Source organism: Tamandua tetradactyla, chromosome 6 (genome assembly GCF_023851605.1).
Source record: "Tamandua tetradactyla isolate mTamTet1 chromosome 6, mTamTet1.pri, whole genome shotgun sequence".
NCBI classification, from domain to species: Eukaryota; Metazoa; Chordata; class Mammalia; order Pilosa; family Myrmecophagidae; genus Tamandua; species Tamandua tetradactyla.
In genome coordinates, this window is record NC_135332.1 from 50,217,474 (window position 1) to 50,244,011 (window position 26,538).

Genomic DNA, 26,538 nt, shown 5'->3' on the forward strand with positions numbered 1-26,538 from the left:
TGGGAGTCAAATAAGCTAATGGTGGTAAAGAAAATTAAGTCTCTAGGGTTACAAGGGTTCAGAACTTCCCCCCTCCATTAAATAGAGGGTCCACTCCCTCCATTTAAAATAGGTGGTCACAGGGCAGGCCACGGTGGCTCAGCAGGCAGGAATGCTTGCCTGTAATGCCAGAGGAACCGGGTTCGATTCCCGGTGCCTGCCCATGTAAAAAATAATAATAATAATTGCCTTTTCTCTTAGGCAGGCCACGGTGGCTCAGCAGGCAAGAAGACTTCCTTGCCATGCCAGAGGACCCAGGTTCGATTCCCGGTGCCTGCCCATGTAAAAAATAGGTGGTCACACTGGAATCTCAATAGGGCCCTTTCCAGCAGAGAAGTTCAGACAGCATTGCCCAACTCAGATATTTTTAAGGGAAGAAAAATTTGACAGATGTAAACTTAGCTGATGTAAACTTAGCTGCTCAAAGAAACATTTTCAGTTGATTATCACTGTGCCAAGCTTTGTGGATACCAAGAAGGATGCTTGGTCTCTGCATGCTGCGAGCTCACCTTGTAGTGGGCAGCAGCCACGTGAGCGATGACCACCGTGTCTCAAAGTGTGGGTGGGGTCAGTGGTGGAGTCACAGAATGGGCAGCTGAGGAGCTGGGTCTTGAAAAATGACCATGAAGTTAGTCCAGGTAGAGAAGTGTCCGGTGGGCAGTTGGAAATAGGATTTTGGAGTCCTTACTCTATAGGGGGCAGTGGGCAAATGCCCAGGGGACGCATGCAGCAGGGACAAGAGTGTAGGCAGAAGCAGCACAACACAAAATAAACTGGCTTACTGTGTCCTTTTCCCCTCCTCCTTTTGTTCTCCTTGGGGAACACAGTCTTCTTTTCTATATTTAAAAAGTACATCAATCGATTCCCGGACCATACACCACGAAAAAAAAAGCCCTTGTTGGCTAGATGTGGCACTTCTCTCCAAACCAACTCAGTAGACGAACTCACTGAGGGCACACGGGTGGCTCAGTGGTAGAACACTCGCCTCTCATGTGGGAGACCCAGGTTCGATTCCCAGACCAGGCACAAAAAAAAAGTACAACAAGGCCTGCCTCAGTACCCAGATAGGTAAAAATAGGGGCGCTCTTTCCATCTCGGCCATTCAAGGTGCCTTGTCAAAGTAGGATGAGAATTTGAGGGATGCTCCCGTACCTACTTGGCAATTTTTTGGATGGAAGGCAGAAGGGATTGATCTGTGCCTTAAGCAAAACTACCACCACCCTCCATGTACACATATATTCATACCTAAGAATCTATGGAAGACCAAAAAAACAAGTCAGTACTAAAATACCAAATCTTTCTGAGTTTGCAGCAGTCATTCATTCAGCAAATATTTACTGGATACCTTGTTTTCAGAATTATCTCCAGCATCATCACCTCTTGGAAATGCTGATCTACCAATGGGCTGCCTTGAACGCCTTGTCCTGCGCCTATAAACAGCTGCTCGTTATGTTACAAGGTTGTGATCAGCAGCAGTCTTCCTCTCTGCTCCCTGTCAGATTCTGCGCCTCTGAATGTAGGGACCATGCCCTGTGCAGGGTGCCCAGTTGGTGGGTGTTGAGTAACACAGCTCAATGTTACAGTTTTTCAGAACTGGATAAATAGATACAATAGTAAAAAAGACCTTTGCCATTCACAAAAGCAACCCTCATGTGGAAATTCCTAACAAAACGGAGGCGGACTGTGTAATAAAGACGTGCCAAGACTTCTGATCAGTAACATTTCCAAAATCTATTTTGTCAACTTGTGCGTTTAGAAACAAAACAACTATCTAATAACATTCCTATTATAAAAGAAAGGCCATTTTAGCCCAAAAGAATAGGGAGAGAATCACAGGATAAAGGACAGCTCGTGAAAAGGAATGAGTTTTGCTGTATTGCCCTTGGTCTCCTGTTGCTGCGGGAAGAACATTCCAGCGTGCAGGCTGCTCAGGACTGGGGGCTGGGCTAGAGGGAGCCCCGAGCACAGCAGAGGCCACCACGGGAACGCCTGAGTATTACAAGGTGCTCCTTCTTCCCACATGAAGGTATTGGTGTAACACCATTCCAGCCAAGATCCCACCAGCGAGAGAGTAGATCCTGACAAAAGAATCCTCGACTTCACCTTGAACAATAAACAAGAAAGCATGGCTGAGAAAAAAAAAAATTAACTAAGAGAGTACTTAGAAACTTTCCTGACAACATAGTAAGACAAAAGAATTTAAACATTTAAAACTGTTATACCGGTAATGAAAGTAGACGACTACATCAGTGGAATAGGCTCGACAGCCCAGAAACTGATGCCTAGAGCCTATGTGAGGAGTAAATAGATGATAAAGGAAGAATTATGAGTCCATGGGTGAAGGGACAGGTTGTTGAATAAAAGAAACCAATTAGGCTCTTACCTCAAAACATCATATGTCAAAATAAGTTCCAACCCCAGAAGCTTGTGCACCCTTGTGAAGATTTAAACAAATATAGAACCAGTGATCCGTGTCATAATAATCCAGGATTGAAGAAGGAAGTCCTCTTGTCTGATGGTTGTAATCCCTGTATGCTACATGGACAACTGACAAGAATGTTATGAAATCTGTATAAATGGAACCAAGCTGGCCTGGAATAAAAGGGTCAGAGAGGTAAAAAGTTGAAGGGAAAATTACTTCAAAGGTAAAACAAAGGAAGCTAAGATCTGGTCTCAGAAAACCTTGGGCCAGGAGAGCAGATCCATCCATGCAGGTGCAGAAGGTGTGTTCGCCCTCAAAGCAGAGGGCAGTCATTCTGCTTAATTGTTTGGGTAGAGTGTTGCCCCTCAGGCCTCAGAGAGGGTGGAGCACAATTTTCCAGGGATTGGGTACAACCTGGCAAACATCCCCTCTGTTCTGAAAGGGTTGAATGTGTGCCCTTGAGTTGACACAGTCTTGGTGCTGCCCAGTTGCTTGAGAAGCATGGGGCTGAGAGCATAATGGTCTTGCCACTACTTGCGTATGTTAGAAAACATACTCTGGTGTTTGGAGAGAGAATGACCACCAAAAATGGTGGAATTACTGCTTTCTCAAGTTCCACAGAGTAAACACCTTCTATAAATGTCTCTCAGGTTTTGAAATCTAATGGATTATGCCCTGCAGGTTTCTACAATTGTTTGAGTCTTATGACCCATATTTTGTTTTCAATTTTCCCTTAAGGAAATGGAAATGTTTATCCTATGTCTGTGTATGTTAGCAGCAAAAAATTTGTTCTGAGTTTCACAGGTCCACAGTCAGAGGAGAATATTTGCCTCAGGACAGACCATGCCTGTAACTGACTTGATGAGATTTGGTACTGTTCCTGACTTTTTATCGTAATTGTATTGTTACTGAAATGGTTTAAGGCTTTAGTGATGTTGTGATAGGAGGAATGTATTTTGTATATGGAAAGAACATGTCTTCTTGGGGTTTAGAGGGTGGAATGTACTGGTCTGAAACTGTTATTACCCTCAGAAAAACCATGTTCTTTTAATCCAATCTTGTGAGAACAGACCGACTGTTGGGTGGCGCCTTTTTGTAGGAGCAAGGGTTAATGGACGGCCTGCGGAATTTATTGGGAGCAACTGGCCTCAGAGTGGCGGGCAGTAAACTGTGGAGATTCTTATCGGCATAATGGAGAACAGTCTGGGAGGGAGAGAATGTTTGTTTTTTCTCAACCCCAAGTTCTTTATGGCTATCTTTCATATGTAGGGAGTGAACACTGAAAAGTAAGCACTCTGTTTCCTCACAAAATGCATGCATGCTTTTTGTTACATAAAACTTGCAGTATATAAGCAGGAACTAGTTAAGAATAAAGTTGTCTGTAGTCTGTTGTCACTAATCTTCAGACCCCCTGGAAAAAAATAATAATAATAAGTTCCAGATGGGATAAAAATAAGAAATGAAATAGGAAGGAAGGAGGAAAGGAAAGGTGGAAAAGAAGGAAGCAGACAGAGAGGGAGGGAAGAAACTGCCCAGTCTCTGAAGAGGTATACTGGGTCAATTAAAAGATAAATTATGCTAAAACAACTTTGGCTTAGAAACCACAGAGCTTATTTCTCACTCCTGTTGCCTGTCCACCCTGGATTCTCAGGGACCCAGAGTGACGGATGACACATCGCTGCAAATGGCTGCTCACCCCACCGGAGGGAGGGAGAGGGAGAGCTCGGGCACGATGGAAATGCCCACATCCACCTTAGCCAAGCTGGCGCAGCTCGCCACGTGCGGCTGCTCAACACCTGAGATGTGGTTACTGTGACTGAGGAGCTGAGGTTTGTATTTTATTTCATTTAAATAGTCACACGCGGTGAGTGGCCGCCAGCTTGGACGGGCACAGCACCTGGAGGGCCTCTCATCAGCACACCCGGGTCAGGTGTGCGGTCACAGCTGCTCACGAGCATTGCCAGCACCTGTCACAGCCCCATAGAATCTCAGGGTGCGGAAAGTGCAACTCTGCTCTGTCCCAAAGGAGGGGAACTGGAAATAATGAAGGACATTATTGACCCCACGTGGGGAAGGACTTGGTAAGCTGAGAGGCAATGGAAGAAACCCTAAACATTACGATTTGACCGCCTAACATTAAAATGCCCTGCGTCAAAAAAGTCACAAAACCAAATTTAAAAGTCCAACCAACTGGAAAAATTGCCCTTATTATAAAGTGTTCATAAGAATCAACGACCCAAAAAAGACCCAAGTAGAAAAAACAAAACAATGAGCAAAGGACATGAACGGCTAATCCACAAAAAGGAAATACTGAACCTTTTTCACTGTACCGTGGAGAGTTTTTCACATTTGTTAGTTAAAAAATGAGAGAGAGAGAAGGGGGAAGGGGGAGGGAGGGAGGGAGGGAGGAAGGAAGGAAGGAAGGAAGGAAATAATGCAAACTGAAACATACTTCCATCTGTCAAATTAGCAAAGATATATTTAATGCTCGGTGCTGACTGAGAGTGGTGAGATGGACCCCGTCTTGCATTCAGCCTTCTACTTCTGTATCAGTAGCCTGAAAAACGTCCATACCATTCGCCTCAGTAATACTACTTCTAGGAATCAAGATTAGAAAAATCTTGGATTTTTCCTAGAAAAATATATCATCAGAGAGCTAAGACTTTCAAAATATCATTTATTACATCAAAACCCCTGGAAATTATTTTTCTGGAGTGATGTAAATGTTCTAAAAATGATTATGGTGGAGGGCCAACATGGCCGCCGCCGCCGCTGGGAGCTGAGGTGCCGCCGCCGCCGGGCAGCCGGGGGGAATCCGCCCGCATCGCCGCCCTTGCCGGCCGGGCGGCCGCGGAGCCCGGAGCGCCGGAAGCCGGGGCTGAGGCGGCTCCGCGCGGCGGCCACGGGGTCCCGTTAGAGCAGCCCCCGGCGGCTATGCCGAGGGCCCGCGGAGCAGGGGGGCCGGCGGGAGGGAGGAAGTAGACCTTCCTGAGAGTGCGAGCCAACCGGCAGACCCGACTGAATACTCGGATTGGGAAAATGAAAAGGAGGAAGCAAGATGAAGGGCAGAGAGAAGGCTCCTGCATGGCTGAAGATGATGCTGTGGACATCGAGCATGAAAACACCAACCGCTTTGAGGAGTATGAGTGGTGCGGTCAGAAGCGGATACGGGCCACTACTCTCCTGGAAGGTGGCTTTCGAGGCTCTGGCTTCATCATGTGCAGCGGCAAAGAGAACCCGGACAGTGATGCCAACTTGGATGTGGATGGGGATGACACTCTGGAGTATGGGAAGCCACAATACACGGAGGCTGACATCATTCCCTGCACAGGCGAGGAGCCTGGTGAAGCCAAGGAGAGAGAGGCACTCCGGGGTGCAGTCCTAAATGGTGGCCCTCCCAGCACACGCATCACACCTGAGTTCTCTAAATGGGCCAGTGATGAGATGCCATCCACCAGCAACGGTGAGAGCAGCAAGCAGGAGGCCATGCAGAAGACCTGCAAGAATAGTGACATCGAGAAAATTACTGAAGATTCAGCTGTGACCACCTTTGAGGCCCTGAAGGCTAGAGTCAGGGAGCTTGAAAGGCAGCTATCTCGTGGGGACCGGTACAAATGCCTCATTTGCATGGACTCATACTCGATGCCTCTAACATCCATCCAGTGTTGGCATGTGCACTGCGAGGAGTGCTGGCTGCGGACCCTGGGCGCCAAGAAGCTTTGCCCTCAGTGCAACACGATCACAGCACCTGGAGACCTACGGAGGATCTACTTGTGAGCTAAAGCAACCCCGGGCAGGCCTTGCCTTGGCAGCCCCACCTGCCCCCAGCCTCAGTGACAGTATCCCTCTCCCCTTGTACATACTTGCACACAGGCTCCCCATGTACATACATGCACATACACACACATAAACACATGACACACAGGATTCTGGAGCTAGAGTGGAGGCTGAGGCCCAGGCTGCTGGCTCCCACCAAGTTTGGGGGCCATACCTGTTCCAGGCTCCAGGATGAGGCAGGGAGGCGGGGGTGGGGGGATCAGGGGGACAAAGCTCCTGAGATCCAGCCCCCAGACTGACAGACGGACAGACAGACATGCAAACACCAGACTGAAGCACATGTAATATAGACCGTATATGTTTACAATGTTGTGTATAAATGGGACAACTCCTTGCCCTCTATCCCATCCCCTTCCCTTTTGGTTGTATGATTTCCTTCTTTTTCTAAGAACACCTGGAAGCAGTGCCTCCTTCGGGGCTGGCTGGGGGCTCGGCCCATCCACCTCCTGGGTGCCTGCCTCTCCCTCCCCCTTTGGTGTCCCTTCCCTCTCTCATGTGCTCGGTGTTCAGTGGTGTATATTTCTTCTCCCAGACATGGGGCACATGCCCCAAGGGATATGATCCTCTCCTTAGTCTTAGCTCATGGGGCTCTTTATAAGGAGTTGTTCGGGAGGGCGGGGGGGAGGGCAGTCAGGAAATGGGAACCGAGCAAAAGCAGGGGCTGAGATTGGGACTGATGAGGGTGCTCTTAGCTACCCAGCCTTCTACTGAGAACCATTCCTGGGATTAGAGCTACTATTCCCAGGGGAAAGTGTGGTCTCCCTCACCCCCCACATGGGCCCCATGGTGTGATGCTGTGTCTGTATATTCTATACAAAGGTACTTGTCCTTTCCCTTTGTAAACTACATTTGACTTGGATTAAACCGATATAAACACTGAAAAAAAAAAATGATTATGGTGATGAATATACAACTATGTGATGATGTTATGAGCCATTGATTGTACACCATGTATGGACTATATGTGTGCAAAGATTTGCCAATAAAAGAAATTTTTTTAAAAACCTGGAGACAAAAATTTTGGTTAAATTATGTACATCAGCACTTTCTGGAAGCTGACAGCATCTCCTTATGCAGCCTCTAAAGGGGGGGTTAAAAATCATAGTAAATGTACTTCCCAAACAAACAAAGAAACTAACAAAAATAAACAAAATTCAACAAATGGTGCTGCAATAACAGGATACTCACATGGAAAAAGAATGAAATATGACCCCACTATACAGCTTACAAAAAAAAGAGAATATTAAACATGAGGAGAAACTTCATATTGATTCCAATAGAATCAAGATTTTTAAAAACTGTGTATTAAAGCAGTCCCTTTCTTTTATTTGTCTATTTTCTGAGCTTTTTACAATGAGCATTATTACTTTTAAAAATAAGTATTGTTTTTAAGAGGTGAGGCTAATACTGATTTTAAATTATAATAAAAAATTTAGTCACAATAACAGATTTTATCCAATATTAAATTGACAACCACCATCTCTTGGACCTTGTTGCCTTTATCTTTTTCCTTTTTTTCAAAAGGTGGCTTATTTACCTAATTTGGATTCCAGTGAACTGGGTGGGTCGCTTGGTTTTCTTGCCCCTGGGAATATTATATGACCAGCTAAAAGTTGAGGCCACCTGCCTGCCAGCTCCATTGTTCCTGCAAAGGCCCTGGTCACCAAAAGCCCTTCACTATGATTTTATTCAGCTTACAACTTACAATTTCTTAAGTTCAACAGGTCGGTGAGGAATCGTCTTTAGCCTCAGGAAGCTCTCAGCCTATTAGAGGTTTGTGCTGGTTTGAAAGGAACTATGCCCCCTAAGAAAAGCCATGTTTTAATGTAAGTCCCATTTCATAAAGGTAGAATAATCTCTCTTCAATACTGTATGTTTGAAACTGTAATCAGATCATCTCCCTGGTTGATGTGATTTAGTCAAGAGTGGTTGTTAAGCTGGATTAGGGGACGACATGTCTCCACCCATTTGGGTGGGTCTTGATTGGTCTATTGGAGTCCTATAAAAGAGGAAATATTTTGGAGAATGAGAGAAGCAGAGAGTCCACCAGCCAGCGACCTTTGGAGATGAAGAAGGAAAACGCCTCCCGGGGAGCTTCATGAAACAGGAAGCCAGGAGAGAAAGTTGCAGATGATGCCTTGCTTGCCATGTGCCTTTCCAACCAAGAGAGAAACTGTGACTGTGTTCGCCATGTGTCTTTCCAGGTGAGAGAGAAACTCTGAACTTTATCGGCCTTCTTGAACCAAGGTATCTTTCCCCGGATGCCTTAAATTGGACATTTCTGTAGACTTGTTTTAATTGGGACATTTTCTTGGCCTTAGAACTGTAAACTACCAACTTATTAAATTTCCCCTTTTAAAAAGCCATTCTGTTTCTGGTATATTGCATTCTGGCAGCTAGCAAACTAGAGCAGCGTCCTATAAATGTTTGTGGTTATATAAATACATGTTAAAGGATGTGCATAATGAACTAGGACCCAGTCATGTTCCGCAACTCCCTGGGCTCCCGGGGCACCCCCTTCCTTGGCCTGGCTCTCCCAGCACCCTGACAGCGCCTCCTTCTCCTGCCTCTTCACCCTCAGCTCTTCATCCTCCAACCGTGCCCTGAACGCGCCCCTCCACTTCCCCTACTTCCAGGCCATTCCAGTCCAGCATCGACACCCTCTCCTGTCCTGCTTCCCAGCCCCCAGACTCGGACCCGCCAACCTTCTAAAGACAGGGCTTCTCTCCACGGGTGGTCCCAACAGCACTTCCTCCTGTGTCCCGGGCCTTAGCTAACCTGGGAATTCTCCTTAATTCCTCCCCCGTCACTCCCACCTTCCCACCACATCCGGCTGGTGACCAAGTCGTACTGACAGCATCCCCCCCGCCCCCAAATTCAACTATCTCTGTCGCCACACTGACAGGTCAGAGGTCCAAAGCTGTCCCCGACCTCCCCGCACTCGCGTCACCGGCTCCCACGGCCGGGGCCCAAGAGACCAGCGTCTGCCTCCTTGCCCTTCCGCCCCGACTCCCGCCCCTCTGAGCTCCTCGGCCAGGACCGCCAACCCCCCGGGACCAGTGTTCCTGCGAAACTTAGATATCGCCCAACCCCTCATTTCCCACCTCTATTTTCAACCCAAGCCCACCTTCACCCATGACCCAGCATCCCCTCCTCACCGAAGAGTCCACTGGCACAAACTTCACCAACGACTCTGCACAGACATCCAGAAGGGGCTTCACAGCCAGCACCTTATAAATCCCTCCCAGGGACGAGCCTGGTGCTGGCACTGTGGGATTGACAATGCCTTCCTGACCACAAGGGGGGAAAGAAATGGAACAAAATAAGGTAGCAGTGGCTAAGAGAGTTCAAATAGAGTCGAGAAGCTATTCCAGAGGCTGCTCTTACACTAAGCTTCAGCTAAATATTACTATTTACTTGCCACGGTTGGCCAAACCCCAACCAGAACCATTCCTGTTAACCCTAAGGAACACCCAGGGCTCTATCTGAGATCCTACAAAAGTTTCCTGCACTAAGGTTACTTTGCAGAAACCTACAACCTCAGATGGTTCCTAGGCCAGATAAGCCCTGAAACCAACAAGGGCCAGCCTCTCCAGAACATGGGATAGTTCCATTCCCCATCCCCTATAGTCAATACCCCTTTCCAACATGACAAAGTTAGAATGCGCATAGCCCAAATACGCATAAAGATTGGGAGAAAGATCAAAGGAGAAGAAGGAGTTGTAACAGAGAAGACAGGATTTAACAAATGAGTATGACTGCTCAATCATTATATTGATATTTCTTTTCGTCTCCAGTGTTTTGGAGCAGCCGGAAGGAAAAACCTGAAATTGTGGAACTGTAACCCATACCAAACTCTGAAATCTGTTCTATAACTACTTGTTACAATGTACTTCAAAATGTATTGCTTTTTTTGTATGTATGTTATATTTCACAATTAAAAAATGTAAAAAAAATCCCTCTCGGAGAGCTGTCGCCTTCAGGGCCCACCACTGCTTGGAGAGGGGAAGATTTCGTCTTTTTCCATCGCTGCCTACACGCGTGGTCCTAGCCTAAATGATTCTCTTATGCAGAGCAATTCAGACCTGTTCCAACTCCTACCCCCAGCACGGGCTCTGCAGAGTAGGTGCTTCTCCCCGCACCTCACAGCGCTTGGGCTGCATGTGGGTTTCTCATCCACGTACCCATCTCAAAGGCCACGTCCAGGAAGGTTTTCTTGTGGAGAAGCAGCTCACACACGTCTCCTGGATGACCTAAGCATGTGGGTTCCTTGGCTGACTCCTTAGCCAGCTCACCCCAGCCCCAACCGTGAGCCACTGCAACGATCTTGCATCTGGGTTGGTACTTGGAAGAGGCCTAAAATGTCCTAGGGCATTCCCAGGGCCTGCTATGAACTTGGTGAGGGCAGAGAATTTTTATGTTTTGTCCACTGATGTATCTCCCCAAAACCTAGAACCGTCCTGGCACATAATAGACACTCAATACATGTTTGGTGGGGCCCTCCCCGGATTTATTTCCTTTTGATTTTAAGCTTCTCAGGTGAGAGTGGCAGAATCGGAAATCAGGGCCCCGACCTAATACCTGAGATCCTACACCAGTCGTGTCAGGGCTGCCGGTCACCCCTCCTGCCAAAGCTCCAAGAGGAAAGGAGCATGGAAGGGGCCAGGGGGCCATGGAGGTCGTGGTGCTGTCTCTGCCCAAAAAACCCTTGTGATCTTGGAACCTCGCTTCCCCACCCTGGACCTTGTGTTTCCCCACAGTCCCGCAGTCCGTCTAGATTGAACGACAGGCCGGGAAAGGCCTCCCTGATCCTGAAAGCCTCTGGCTCTCTGATCATCAATCCTTTGGGGCAACCAGGCTCCTTCCCTCTGCATCAGTCAGCATGGGCCAGGCACCAAGTGTCTCCCCAAATCTCAGCAACTCAGGAAATAAGCAAAGGGTCCTGTCTCCCTCATACTGGCCTGTCAGAGGTGGAAGCGGCTCTGCCCCATGTCACTTTTATTTTGTGTCCTGTCTTGGATGTTGCTGGGAGAGGACGGGAGACATGAAAAACCACGTGCTGGCTCATAAATCTTCTGTTCAAAAGTGAAACTTTTCCCACATTTCACTGGCCAAAGCAAGCCACGTGCAGCCTGAGCACTGCGAGGTTTCATACGGTGGGACTGTATGATTCCCAGGGAGGGAAGCTATTAATTGGTGGCACAGTAATATCACCAGCCATTTGCACGTGCACTGAGCGCTTGCTGTACCCCAGCACCATGGGTCGTGGGTCTTGACTCCAAGATAATGACCAAGTATGGAGCTGACCAATAGAAACACTGTGCACACCAGATGTTACTCTATTTACACGAGCGTTTATGTGAAAAGAACAGACATTGAAGGAAATGAGTCAAGAATAGTAGGAAGCTTAACTATACATGATCTTATCTTGTCTTCACAACTCTGACTTAGCCATGGTTATCCCGTTTTACAGATGAGAACACTGAGGCTCAAAAGATGAAGTCACTTGCTCAAGCTCACACAGCTTGTAAGTGGCAGAACAAAAATGGGAACCCCAACGCCCTGACTCCAAAACCTGTGCTCTTAGACTGCCCTCATGAGAGCCAGCAAAGGCCTGGGGTGAGCCAGCCAGGTGTCTGAGAGTGCAGAAGTAGGCGCCAGCCTGCTGGGGGTCTGGGGGTCAGGAGGTTGGGGTGTGGCCCTGGCTCACTGTAACTGGGCCAGGGTTCCTAGCCTGACGGGACCAAGGAGGCCATGTGTATGTGTTCCGAAAGATGCAAGGCTGAAAAGGCCCACCGGGACTTATTCGACCTTAGACACACTCCCAGTAAAGACACACACAGGTGCCCCGAGCAAGCCCGGGGTGGGGGGCTGTTTGATTTCTGTGGAGACAGAGGCCCTGGTGCTGTCAGAAGGGTAGCTCTAGAGCCAGACAGCCTGGATTCAGTCTGGCTCCCACACGTACTAGCTGTGTGACCTTGGGTAAGTTATGTAACATCTCTGTGCCTCATTTCCCTCACCTTATAATAGATGTGGGGAAAGCCCTTAGCACAGTGCTTGGCACACAGTACCGACTAGCTAGCAGCATTGAAGAGCCTGGAGGAAGGCATCTCTCCCAAGGAAGAAAGCGGAGATGAAGGATGCAGTGATGAAGCCACCAAGAGTCAAAGGTCCTCCCTCCCTCTGGGTCATCCAGGAAGATGGGCCCCAAATGGTAAAACTGGTCTGTATGTGTATACCTGCATGTGTGTGTGTGTGTGGGGGTGTGCACACGTGGGAGACGCCTGCATGAGTGTGCACGGGATGATGCTGGAGTCAGCGGATGAGCGCATGGCCCTGGCAGTCAGGGCAGCCTTCCCTTCACCCCGAGGTCCAGAGGAGCAGAGACACAAAGGGCCTGGGGTCCTGGCAGAGGAGGAGCAGCAGGAGGGCAGAGCAGCAGAGAACCACAAAGACACTCTGGGAGAGTCCACGTGACATTCTGTAAGAGGAGAGCAGTGAGGGAAACTGAGTCAGGGAAGGATGACTATGGGGTGGGGGGTAGAATTCCAGGGAGAAGGAACAGCATGTGCAAGGCACACTGAGCATTCCCTTAATCAACTCCCTGTTGAGTCATCGTCTTGGAGTCGAGAGCCATGCTGCCAGGAACCTGGGATACAGAAAGGGCTCAAGCAATGTGTATTACTGTCCTGCTATTGTCTTACAGAACAACAGCCGTGGAGCGGAGTGGGTAGATGGAGAGGTTGGCTGGGATCAGACTGCAAACGGCCTTCGTGCTTGCTGCCCACGGGGCTCAGCAGTCTTTCTTTAAGGCGGAAGGGGGCAGCAGAGAGTGCTGGCAGTAAGGCGCTGTGCTGACCTGCATGAGGTGGGCTGGTAGGAGGGGAGACCCCGTGACAAAGAGACCACTTCCCAAGCCGCGAGAACCCAGGGGGAACCAGCGGCCGGAAGCCACTTAAGGAGCTGTTTCTGAGGCCGACAGAAGGATCTGGAACCCGGTTGGGTACAGTGAAGGTCGAGGCCTTTCTTTTTAGACTCCTGGAAGGAACTTAAGCAATCAGCTGAGCCTGGTCCCTTTTGAGAGTCAGAGAAGGTTCCGGGTGGGCAGCCAGAGTGAGTGAACCCTTCTGCTTCCCGGGCACCCCTCCTGACAACGGGTCACCCGGCAAAGAGGAAGGGTGAGGCCTGGAGGCGCCCTGCCGCTCCCCAGCTGTGTCCCGGTCTCACACACACACACACACACACACACACACACACACACACACACACACACACACACACACACACACACACACACACACACACACACACACACACACACACACACACACACACACACACACACACCACAGCAGAGCCAGCTGCATCTTGGAGCCCCCCACCCCTCTCCAAGCATTGGCTGCTATCTCTGCTGAAGGTGGTATATTTTAGGACAGGTGAAGAAGGAAATAAGTTCACAATACTTCCCTCCCCCCAAAGTGATAATTATTCATGGTTAAAAAAAAAAAAAAACTCAGCAGGTTGTGAGCAGGAAAAAAAACTGTGAAACCTGTCCCATTTCTGGACGACATGGATGTTGAATTTAAGACCCATAGATTCAAATATAGAAATGTGGGCGGACAATGGTGGCGCAGTGACAGAGTCCTCACCTGCTGTGCCGGAGACCCGGGTTTGCTTCCCAATGCCTGCCCGTGCAAGAAAAAAAATTATAAAAAAATAAGTGCTTCCTCCTTTCAAACTGTTTCTGAACCTCTCCATACTGACACACAGAACAACCACCGTGTGCCAGCACCGGGCAAGGCATTTTATAGTTTTTCAGTAAAAACCTGTAGGAACTCTGCAAGGTAGGAACTACTATCTCCACTTCACAGATGGGAAAACTGAGGTTCAGAGAAGTTAACTGGTACAGAGTCCTGTAAGCTGTGGACGTGTGAGCCCAGCACAGCTGTTTTGGATTCCAAAGCCTGGCTCTCAATAATTTTGAATACCTTCCACATTATGTTTATACTATCTATATTTGTTTCCTATAGCCGCTAATAAAATATCACAAACTTGGTGGCTTAAAACAGAAATATATTCTCTCACATTTCTGGAGGCTGGAAGTCCAAAGTCTGATTCACCAGGCCAAAATGAAGGCATCAGCAGGGCAACACTTTCTCCCGAGGCTCTAGGGAAGAACCCGTCCCTTGCCTCTTCCAGCTTCTGGTGGCTGCCAGCATTTCTTGGCTTGTGGCCACATCATTCTAACCTCTACTGTCATCTTCACATCACCTTCTCTTCTCCTTTGTGTGTAAAAGCTTCTTCTGCCTCACTCTCATAAGGACACTTATGATGGCATCTAGGGTCCATCTGGAAAATCCAAGATGATCTCCATCTTGCAAAGACCTGTGATGTTTACAGGTTTCAGGGATTAGGATGTGGTTATCTTTTTTTTTTTTTTTTTTTTTTTTTTTTAAAGGAAAGACAGAGAGAAGGAAGGAAGGATAGAAGGAAGGGAAACATTTTTAAACATTTTCTTGTTTTATTGTATTCTGTTTCTCCGTTTTTGTTACATGGGCTGGGGCCGGGAATCGAACCGAGGTCCTCCGGCATAGCAGGCAAGCACTTTGCCCGCTGAGCCACCGCGGCCCGCCCCTGTGGCTATCTTTTGAGGGCCATTTTTTTTCAGGCTAGTACACCATATTTGCCTATTCCTTAATTTAATCCTTTACAACTTTAATTGTGTCTCTTGTGTGTATAAAACATTTATGCTGGAAACTGGGAGCTGGAGAAGTAAAAAGAAAGACACAGCTCCTACTCTCAGGGCGCTCATGGTCGCTCCTCTCCTACAGAAAACCAGGACACAGCGCGGACAGGTGTAACTGTAACTTCCACACCTGTTTCCCAGCTGCGCGCTTGTGAACTAGCAGGAGTGAGAGGTGATGACAGCACAAGGCCAGCCCTCACTACCTGCAGGCACTGTTCTGACATTTACAGAGGGTGACTCATTCGACCCTCACAACAACTTTACCTGGTAGAACTATTATATTACTAACTTCCAGATGGGGAAACTGAGACATGAGGTTAAATAAGTTGCCCGAGGTCACACGGTGAAGTGGCAGAGCAGGAACCGGAGCCCAGGCAGCCTGGCTCCACAGTCTCTGCCCAGGGGAAAGGCAGTCAAGGGGTGGAGAGGGTGTGGTCAGGGAGGGCTTCTTGCAGGGGGTGCCACTTCCACAGAATCTAAAGGACAGGAGTTGGCCAGAGGCAGTGGAATGGAGAAGGGGGTAGGAGTGAGGACCCTCCGGGCAGAGGAAGCAGCTGGGCAAGATCAAGGAGAGGCAGAAGAGTGGGAAGTTGCTGGGCTACTGAACGGTTTCATCCCTAGAGACCCCCAAACTGCCACTTCCAGGTGCATTTCCCACACGTGCCCCCAGGGGCTGCGGCAGCTGATGAAAATCACCTGGAAAATCAAGCGTCACCTGGAGAAACAGAAGGTGCTCAGGGAAGCTCCAGCCCTCTTGCCTGCCCCACTGGGGATCTCAGACTGCCCTGAGGCACCCCCACACCCCTCCAGGGACCCTGGCATGGGCCATTCTCTTACCGCATCTGCTCGGGACTGCACTTGCTCTGGGATCGAGGAATTGAGAGCTCTGGGGTCCCAGGTCCACCTTCCATAACCTGAGAACCTTGTAACCTAGACCATCTCCAAGGGTCCTTCAGGAGCTCAGCAGGCCCCTCTGGGCCCCAAGAGCCTGGGACCTCAGTGCAGACCACCTTGTGATCAATTGATCGTGTGATCAATCAATCCTGATTGCCTGGGGATCAGTTCAGCCAGGGCAGGGCTGGGCCGTGCCCTTCTCCCCGTACCCCCAGCATGCCGTGCACCACACAGACACTCAAAGCCAAGAACGTGGCGACACAGAGAGCCTGCGACGTGCCCTGCCAGGCCCAGAGGCGCAGTGGGGTGCTAAGGACACGGTCCCAAGCCCAGGTCTGGTGGGGGAGGCAGATGGCCATCAAACTACCACCCAGCAACAGTAAAATGGAGGAGAGGGGCCTGGTAACAAGTGGGGAAGCCAGCACGGGCTCCCGGAGGAAGGGACTTTCGATTGCGGTGTATTGCCTCTGGGAAGAACTGCAAATCTGGTTGTGAGCTTCTGGCCTGCTTCACACTCAAGTCTGCGGCCCTCACCTCTGCCAGCTGATGCAGGTGAGACCTTCCAGCAGCCCTAGCACCCCGTCTTGGGAGATTTGATGCCAGGGAGAGCTCAGAGTCATTTCTGACAGCTCCCAGGAGCTGAGCTCCTGTTCCTTTGCTTTCCAGGCTGAGTCTCTCAGGTGAGAGAAAAGGGGTGTGAGCTGATTTGGGAGGAACTAACAGCAGGGGTAGGGGGCAGCCCTCCCCACCCCCAATGCTTCCACTCCCCAAAGCCTGCCAGAGAGTCAGTGGAGCCCCAGCAGTCAGCCTCTTCTGCTCCCCACCACTTCCTCCTCCATTTCACCAGGCAGTTGGTTGGGGGAAGTAATATCCAGACTCTTTGCATGCATTAGCTCTCATTTCAGTCACCCCATAAGGGAGATACTATTATTATCCCCATTGTACAGATGAGGAAATCGAGACTCAAAATGTCAGTGTCGTATTGCAAAGCACCCAGCTAGCAGAGAAGCCCACGCTCTTCCTGGCCCCTCTCCCTCCATTCCTTAACCCCATCCCTGACACCCCCGGTCCCGATTTCCTACATCTTGTACTATCTGATCCTCAAACCCATAAGTCTCTCATCCTAGGAGATGCTGCCTTGGGAGGAATACCCCCCAGCCCCACCTCCGAGGAATTAAGTTCTCAAGGTGGCAGGGAAGAGCAGCTAAAAGCCTGGAGGTGGGACTGGAGAGCAGGGAGTGCAGCCCACTAACAGGGAAGCCACATGCTGGTCCCTGTGCAGGATATATTTGGAGTTGAGCAAAAAAACCACTGATATGGAAACTGAGGATCAGAGAGGGGAGGCCACACAGCCAGCGCGGCAGAACTGAGCCACACACACAGCCCACCCACAGACCCCCTGTCTGGATTCCCACAGTACCTTTTGTTCTTGGCAGGCCTTGGCTGGAGACAAGGGACATGAAGGTGATTAAGATATATCCTGCCCTTGAGGGGTTCCCAGCATGGTGGAGGAGCTGGGCACCCCACCAGGGCATTACAGAACTAAGAGGAAATCTAGAAGGGCCCAGCACTCAGACTGGGAGGCAAGATGGAATACCACCTGGAAGCCTTCCTGGAGGAGGAAACTTCTAAGCTGAGCTGGAAAACCTTAATGGGAGAAGGCTCAGCTGAGGCCTCTATTCCAGTCGTGACTGCCAGGACGGCCTGGTTTGCGGAGAAATAAGGTGGAGGAAGGTAAGCCAGGGCAGCTCGTGCAGGGCCAGCCCTGCCGGTAGCCCAGCCTTGGGGAGCTGGGACAGGAGCTCAGCTGAGCACTACTGGGAGGAGGCTGGGGTCCTGGCTGGGAGGTTGTGTGTGCAGCCAGACTCCAGGAACCAGGGTCCAGAGGAAGGGAAGAAAGGGACCCTCCCCAAGGCAATGTGCAACCCTGGATCCTGCAGCAGACAGCCTAGAGGAAGAGCCTTGCCTTTCCTCCCTCCTCCTCTGAGGAGCCAAGGGGGTAGGGGATGGAGATGGGGGTGGGGGCCTGCTCTGGTCTTCTCTTTACCTCCCATGTCCCAGGGTCCCTGTCCCAGGCTCTGGCCTGATTCCCTACTCCTCCCTGGGCCCTTCCCCAGGCCAAGACCGGCCCCGGGAGTGCCGTTGGGGGTACTGTGTGCGCCGAAGTCCAGAGGTGCCCGGAGACTGCTCTGTGCCAGGCAACACAGGGAAGGGTAAAGCAAGGATGTGGAGAGTCACCCGGATCTGGGTATGAATCGCGGCCCTGCGTCTCACACGCTCTGTGCCTCGGGTGAGTGAGTGGTCCAGCCCCACTGGGTCTCTGCTGCCTTACCCGTGAGATGGATGCAACAAAGGAGAGCTGGGGGGTGGGGGTGGGGGCGCCTGAGGCATCGTGGGCCGCGCTGGGACATCCCGGGGGATGTAAACGCGAGCGACCAGCAAAGGGCGAGGTGCGGAGGGGCTGGCCGTGGGGAGGAGGAACTGAGGGCGGGTGTCGGAAGGGAGCGGGCACAGATGGTCCTAGGAGGCCTGGGCCTCAGAGCTCCGAATTCTCCCCGCAGGGGCGGGCGGGGCCTGGGGGCAGCCCCGAATTTCCGGGCACTTCCCGCGCTCGGTGTCGGTGCGGACGCCCACGACGCTCGCTTATGCCGAGGGAAACTGAGTCAGCGGAGGAGGCGGCCGCGCACGCCGCGTCGATCTGCCCCGCGTGGGCGCACCCCTTCCCCTTCCCCCTCCCCCTCCCCCTCCCCCTCCCCCGACTCCAGGAGGCGGCGGCGCGCGGCTCCTTTTGTCTGCAGCATCCCGCCTTCCCCCTCCCCTCGCGCGCGCTCCTCGTCCCCCTCCCCCCCCCCCCCCCGCGCGCCGGGAGCGGCGAGGGCTGCGGCGCCGCTGCTGACACGGCTCGGTCGCCGCCGCCACGGGGCGGAGGCTGCGCCGCGCAGACCCACGCGGCGGCCGGGCGGCCCCGGGAGGGCGCGCCGTGATGGCGGCCGCGGCGGCAGCAGCGCCGGGCGGGCTGCGGCGGGCGCGGCGGGCGGCGCGGGGCTCGGGCTAGCTGCGCGGCCGGGCCCGGATGGCGGGCGGCGCGGGCTGGGCGGGCGCCCCCGCGGCTCTGCTGCGCTCCGTGCGCCGCCTGCGCGAGGTGTTCGAGGTGTGCGGCCGCGACCCCGACGGCTTCCTGCGCGTGGAGCGCGTCGCGGCGCTCGGACTGCGCTTCGGCCAGGGCGAGGAGGTAAGGGGGCCGCGGCCCCGCGCCCCAGCTCCCCAGGCCCCTCCGCGGCCTCGCCCCCCACCCCCACCCCCCACCGCGTCCCTGCTTTTCACCCGCCCGGGACAGGCCTCCCCGCCAGCCCACAGCCGCGGGTTTCTTCCCAGGGGAAATCCTGTCTCTTCCTCCCCTCTCGGGGCACCTCCGCCGACCCCTTTGCTTCCGCCGGAGCTGAGGGCCTCAGACCCGCGGGTATCCCCTGGCCACTTGGACCTGAGCCCCCAAGTGCCCCGCTTTCCACCCTTAGCGCCCGCGGTGCTGCCCGCGTCACGCGTCACCCCCAGGGTGGCCTCCCTGCCCAGCCTCCCTCCCCGGCAGCGCGGGTCCCCCTGACTGGCCTGCAGACCCATCAGTGTTTAGGGAAAAGGCGAAAGGCGCAGTCAGAATGTGGCCTCAGGCGCTGCCCCTTCCCCCGTTCCTACCCTGCGGGGGGCCGAGATTGAGCCGCCGGGTCTGTGCGCGGAATTCCAGGGGCGGGGTGGGGAGGCGGGTGTCCCGCTGGGCCTAGCCAAGGGCTGGAGGATACAACTAGGGGCCTTGGCTCCTTGACTACACTCTTCTGGCCCAAAACACAGAAGGGCCATCCTGGATTTTTCACCCAGTGCCTGTTGACCCTCCTTTCAAGCTCTGATGGGCAGGCCTGACTGACAGCTGGCTGCATTGGCTGCAGCAGGCCAGCCAGACCAGGCTTGGGGAGTGGGAGTTGAGGAGAATATTTCCCGGTAGGTGGGGCCACGCCTATATGGAGAAAGCAGGGATTGTGCTGTTAGGTGGACTGGAATCAGAGGGTCAGTGCTGCCAGCGGGATGGACAGAGTAACAACAATAAATGCCCCCAGTAGACAATATCTTCTCACTGCAGTGGGCCCAAGAATTGGTGACTCTGCCTGGGGAAGAGGGCAGGGGACCCACCTGGCTGGAGAACCTCCCCAACCTCATCCCGCTGTCCCCTCAAAAACTGGCCAGGGTTCTCTCCTAAGGGCAGAACTGGGTTGACACAGCAGGCAATGGTTGGGTCCAAGTCTGCCTCCAGCCCTGAGTGGGGGGGCATAGGGCCACTGGCCTCTAATGGGAGCTGACTGGTGCTCTCTTCCAAGGACAGCTTGGGCTGGCATTCCAGAGCATGAAAGAAGCTGGAGGATGGCCAGGTTGGGTGTGTGCTTCCCTGTCACCTGGCAAATGGGAGGTGACAAATAATCATCTCTGGTGATGCCATGGCCACCAGGGCATGGGCCAGGACCTGGGAGTCTCTGAGAGCAGACGGTGGAAGGGAACAAGGCAGGGGTCAGGTTTGAGGACTTAGATGCCCCAGCGCGGGAAGCACACTGCTGCAGTCCCCATTAGAGCCCACCAAGTCTTTTTTGAGGGTCTGTAACCCATCCTTCTCCTCTGCAGGGCTTTGCTGAGGGCGTTCCCTGCAGCCTTCACGATCCTTCTCCAGTGGTCATCCAAGCCCCACCTCACATGCCTCCCCTTTGCTGGTGGCTTCTGCCTGAGGCAGGCTCAGCAGCCCCTAGCAGAGCTAGTGCCCCAGCTCCTTCCTATCGCTACACAAGCTGCAGTTGGGGAGAAGCAGCTACCCTGGCTCTGACTGACTCCCTGAGTTCCAGAATCCAGAACCTCAGTGGTGGGAGGGAGTGACAAGCACCCTCTTTCTTGTAGGAGGCCACCCAGCCTCAGCTGACACATTCACAGCAAGCCTAGCCACCTTTACTCCGAGGCTGGACAGCTCCTGCCCTGACACGGTTTCTCCCTCATCCACTCCAGAGCCAAACCCTGCTTGTCACTTAGTCATTGCAGTTCTGCACAGCAGCTCACGTGGTTCTGTCTTCTACATGGCAGCCTTTAAATATTTGAAAACAGCATTCATGTCCCCTTCACTCCTTCCCACCAACTCATTCCCATCTTTCCAGTTTCTGAAACCCCAAGCCATTCCCTCAGCACCCTCAAGGGCCAAATCTCTGGCTTCTGGCCCTAGAGCTAATTGTGTGACTCAGTTTTCCTAGTGATAGTTTGAATGGGCTGGGTCAGGAGACCTCAGGACCCTTCCTCCCCGAGCTACATTCCCATGTGGCCTTTTGAATGGTACATCACGCTGTCCCCTCATATTAAGTTTCTGGCCACAGAATCCCCTGGGGATCTTTCTAAGGAATAATTGCCAAGGCAAGGATTTCCCACCCCGGGGGAGGATCAGTGATTAATTTCTTTTGCATGAGCAAACTTATTTTATTACATTTTATATGCATTTTGAAATTAGAAAATACATACAAGCAAAAAAAATAAGACTATTACATTCCCATAGCCCAGGGACACCACTGTGATGCCTTGGCCACATCTCTCCTGAGCTCCTTCTGTGCTCATGTGTAGTTTTTCTTCATAAATGAGATCATATGATATGTACTATTTGGGAACCTCATTTTTTCCCAGTAAACAACCTTAACTCTTCTGCTTCAGTACATTTTTATTTCATTTAATTTTCAGACCCTATTCTGATTTCCCTATTTGACCCTGTCGTGTCCCTTTATGCTGTTTTATTTAAACCCGTTTCCTCTGTGGGAGTGTGCATTGCATCCGGTTGTTGTGACCCTTCAGGTCTGTCTGTCTGTAATGTGATCCCTTTTTCCTTTTCTTTTATTAGCCATGACTTGTTGAAGAGATCAAGCCTGTTGTGTGTGTCAGTTTCTTGACTCTAAGCCTTTACTTCACCTTTATTCCTATGAAATCCCACCCTGCTCATCTCATCCTGCTGTATCAGTCAGTAGAGAGAATGTAAAATCCTGCCTCCCTCAGCCTCGGATGCTGAGCTGCCTGCGGGTTGGAGCAGGGAGTGCTGTCCGCATCTGTCTGCTGGGCTGATTAAAATCTCAGGGCAGCACCACGGACAGGGCTTGGGCGCCGTCAGGGGCGCTCAGCTCACAACGCACTGCCGAGACCCACAGAAACACAATTCACATCCATACTCAGTACACTGAATTTGCATCTGCATTACAAAATACAGAAAGTGTCACCACTTTCTGTATTTTGCTTCCTTACAATATGCTATGTACACTGACAGTTTTTAATTTGTGTAAAAATCAGGTAGCAACGTTGATTTCCCAACCCACTAGTGCTTTAGGCTGTATAATTATCATTCATTAGATATGAGTGTCTTGAAACTTCTCATAGCTGATTATCCACATTTTACCAACTACCTCCAGGATCAAATGCTCTGTAAAAATCAAAATATACTAAGTTGCATATACATACCATGGAATATTATTCACAGATGTACCTAGGGGACATTATGTTAAGTGAAATAAGTTAGACACAAAAGGACAAATATTGTATGATTTCCCTGATATGAACTAAGTATAATATGTAAACTCATGGACATAAAATATAGAATATAGGTTACCAGGATATAGAATGAGGCTAAAGAATGGAGAGCGTTGCTTAATATGTGCAGAGTGTTTAACAAGGTTGAACTTAAACATTTGAAAGTGGACAGAGGTGGCGGTAGCATGTTATTGTGAGAATAATTAACAGTGCTGTATGGCATGTGAATGTGGTGGAGAGGGGAAGTTTAGAGTCATGTATGTCACCAGAAGGAAAGCGGGAGGTTAAAACATGGGAATGTATTATACAGCGAATCTTGAGGTGAACAATGTCTGTGATTAGCTGCACAAATAAAAAGTTCTTTCATGAGCTAGAACAAATGTATGACACTATTACAAGGAGTTAATAATAGAGGAGTTTATGGAGAAAATGTACCTATTGCAAACTATGGGCTATGGTTAACAATAATATTTTAATGCTCTTTCATAGACAGTAACAAATGTGCTCTACCAATACTTTGGGTCCATAATCGAGTGGGGGGGGGATAAAAGGGTATGGGACGATTTGTATCTTCTTTTTTATTTTTATTTCCTTTCCGGAATAATGCAAATGTTCTAAAATTGATCACGGGGTGTATGCACAACTATGTGATGATACTGTGAGTCTGTGATTGTATACTTCAGAGGGTTTATATGGTGTGTGGATATAGCTCAATAAAACTGCATTAAAAATCTAAAAGAGCAATATATATATATACCAGGTTACAAAGTATAAAATAAGTATCAATGAGGCTATACTGATATGCATAAACAATTGGATAAATAAATAGGAGAGAATAGGAGAATATCCCAAACAGAGGAAAGCAAAATAATTTCTGTAGATTACTCCCAAGCTGGTGGAGCATAACCTGCTACCCTCTTAGGTGTGAGCTGTGCAAAGTGACTTCCTCGCAGAGAGCGGGAAGAGTGACTTCACGGCGGGGAGACCTGACACTGTCGGCAGGTGGCCATGGTCAGTGTCACCACGATGAGCCTTGTTGACAGCGTGCAGCCTTCACATGAGCAGATGGGAAGGGCGCTTCACCACTGAGGTCTTCCGCCCAAATCCCTTACCCTCATCGAATCTTAGGGAAAACTTCAGTCAAATCCCAGCTGAAGAACATTCTACAAAATACCTGACCCAGCTCATTAAAACTGACAGAGCCAGCGGAGACACGAAAAGTCTGAGAACCTGTCACAGCCGAGAGGAGCGCAAGGAGACACGAGGGCCAAATGTAACGTGGTGTCCTGGGTGGGACTCGGGGACAGAAAAAGGCCGTTAGGGTAAAACTAAGGAAGTTGGAATGAAATATGGGCCTTACTTAATATATTAGGTTGGTCCCTGATATTCACCTGATTTATCAGTGTAGGAATCATAACAGAAAAGAGAAGACAATGAAATTTGGTGAACACATAAGTACCTGTAACGTGGGAGACACTAAGCTTGGCCTTTTAATGAACAAAGAGATGGAGAGAACGCAAAATACAGGGTGTTCGTGAGTCCGTCTGTACAGGGCTGTGGGGGGCGGGTTCCAGCCTTCCATTCCAGAAGCCCCTTGGGCCCACTCCCGGGGCCCTCCTCATAGCAGTTTCCCGAGGTTACGTGCAGAAGCGGGGGGCGGGGGTGGGGGGCCTGTCGCCACCTCGGACAGTGAGAGCAGGTGTGTGACAGGTGTGGGAGATGATGCCCAGTGCCCTGAACCCACGTTAGCTTTCTGAGGTCTGACTTTATTTCCTAACCCCTCTAGGCCTCTGTTTACTACCCATAAACTGGAGTGATCAGAGTTCCCTTTCCAGAGGGTCCGCGTGCGGCCTGAACGGGGCCCGAGTGAAGTGTTCAGTCCAGCATCTGTACAGAGGGGCAGGACCAGAGCTGCTGCTGCTGCTGTAATTTTCTAAGCACCTGCAAGCATCATATATATATATATATATATATATATCCATTTTATTTAGGCTGAAATATGTATACAATGCATTTATTTTTAAAACAAATTTAATGCAAAGTTTGTAATTTCACTTTGATTGACCTCCAGTGATCTAGAAACAGAATAGTCTGAAAATTTTCTGTACTAGCTTAAGAAATCCATTCTGTGTAGAATACTGTTATGTTAACTCCCCTAGAGTTTAAAATTTTACAGCCAAACCACTTTAGCCTAGGAAAGACTTTTTAAAAAGCTGCATGATATCCTACAAAAGATGATTTTATGACACTTATCAACAAAACTCCACCCCACTTTCTCTAATAATTAAGTGTTTTTTTGTGTTGTTACTTTTTAAGTGACATGAAACAAAACTGGTTGCTGCTTTTAGAGTAATCTAGTTTGGAGAAAAAAATCTTTGCTTTACCATTTGTTATCACATCTTACGGCTGTATCACACCGATGTGTAAAGGGAAAGGGAGGTCCTTCTGTTGAGTTTGAATTTTTCTGCATTGTACTTTGTGTCATTGCAAAAAGAACCAGGCAAAACTCATTGCAAGTTTCTGTAAGAACTGAGAACATTTCTTCAGGGTAGACTCCTGTAAGGTAATACCCCTTCCACTGGCTGGGTCTACCCAGTGAAAAGTTGACAATCTATCTGAAATCAAAAGGCAGGGAGAGGAGGGCAACAAAACATAGTTTCTAGTAAGTAAAGTGTGAGAAGTAACTGAGTGCTACTTCTGCAGTATACCCCAAAACAATCTTCCAAAGCAGTATTTTGTATGTTCAGAGCTCTGGGAGAGTCTGTGCTCAAGAATCGTGACATGTCAGGGCATATGAAAGTGGTGGTCTGTGTCTATAAAGAAGATTTCTCCTTCCAGTCCGCCTCCTGGTTTGGAAGTATACATTGTGCTGCTAAATGATAAAACATTTTTGTTTTTCCTGTTCCTTCTGGACCATGAAATTCAAGAGTATCACTATGCATATGCAATTCTTCATCAGCAAACAGATATGGTTCTGTTTCTTTCAAGAAATTTCTATCTTCAAGTCGGGCAAGGAGCTTCTCTTAAGAAAGGCTGCTGGCACCCGGGGTTCCTCTGTCAGGCAGCAAGGCACGTGGCTGGCATCTGCTGGCCCTTCACTCCTAGGTTTCTTTGCTTTCAGCTCTCAGTTCCAGTGGCCTCCTCTCCGAACTTCTCTGCGTCCTCTTTTAGCACCTGCAGGACTTTTTTCTCTCGAGGCTGTCTCCAAACTTCTCTGGGTGTTGGAGTTTGGCTGGGATTGAGGTCAAGACTCGGGACCAGTCTCTGGTTTGCTCACCTACCTCTCTGTCCATCTCTGATCTCCCAGCCCCCCTTGTATCCTCTGTCAGCTGTCAGAGAGTAGGAGACATTGAAAGCCTCCCAGACATGTCTTGGGCCACAGTTTCCTGTTACATTCTCCTCCCTTTCCCAGTGTGAAGACCAACCATCTTGTTAAAAAAGAAAAAAGAGTAGTGTTGGTCCCCAGTCAGCATGCCCCCATTTCCTATGAGCGTGTGGGCCAGTCCTGCCTGTTTAGCAGGAAGCTCTCCTCCAGCATCCCAGATGATGTTGTTAAGTATTTGAGGGAGGCAGCTCAGCTTTAGCCAACCTGAGGAGAGTCTATAATTTCTCCCTACTTTGCAGCTGCCTCTGGATATGAGCAGAAAGCCTGGGGAACGTGCCTCCTTGTTTGTGCTGAACAGGGGATGAAATAGCGGTTCTGAATGGGCTCCCGTAGCTCACATGCAGGTGCTGCTTGGCTTCAGTCTGGGTGATGGAGTGGACTAAGGGATTGGGCTGCAGAAACTGATCAGGAACCAGCCCTGTGGGTTTCTGGGACGAAAAAGCTCAGAGGTTCTGCTTAGAAGGCGGGGCACTGGATGCTGGGGAGCAAACAGCAATGCCCCTGACATCTGTGGCTAGAGCTTGGGAGATGGGGAAGTGACAGTAGGACAGATTCGAGGAGAAGGCAGGAGCCAGATCAGTTCCCCATTCCCCATAGGCAGCGGAAAGATCAAGGCAGTCAAGATCAGATGTG

The 26,538-nt window shown here is 50.3% G+C and overlaps 2 pseudogenes across 1 annotated transcript; one reads left to right on the plus strand and one right to left on the minus strand.

The window, feature by feature from the left end:
* Window positions 1-5,225: 5,225 nt before the first annotated feature.
* LOC143687869 (E3 ubiquitin-protein ligase RNF220 pseudogene) lies at window positions 5,226-7,174 on the plus strand (annotated as a pseudogene). Its single transcript, XR_013177711.1, has 2 exons — window positions 5,226-5,245; window positions 5,444-7,174. The product of XR_013177711.1 is annotated as an E3 ubiquitin-protein ligase RNF220 pseudogene (transcript).
* Window positions 7,175-24,772: 17,598 nt separating this feature from the next.
* LOC143686649 (DNA repair protein XRCC2-like) lies at window positions 24,773-25,813 on the minus strand (annotated as a pseudogene).
* Window positions 25,814-26,538: the final 725 nt, after the last annotated feature.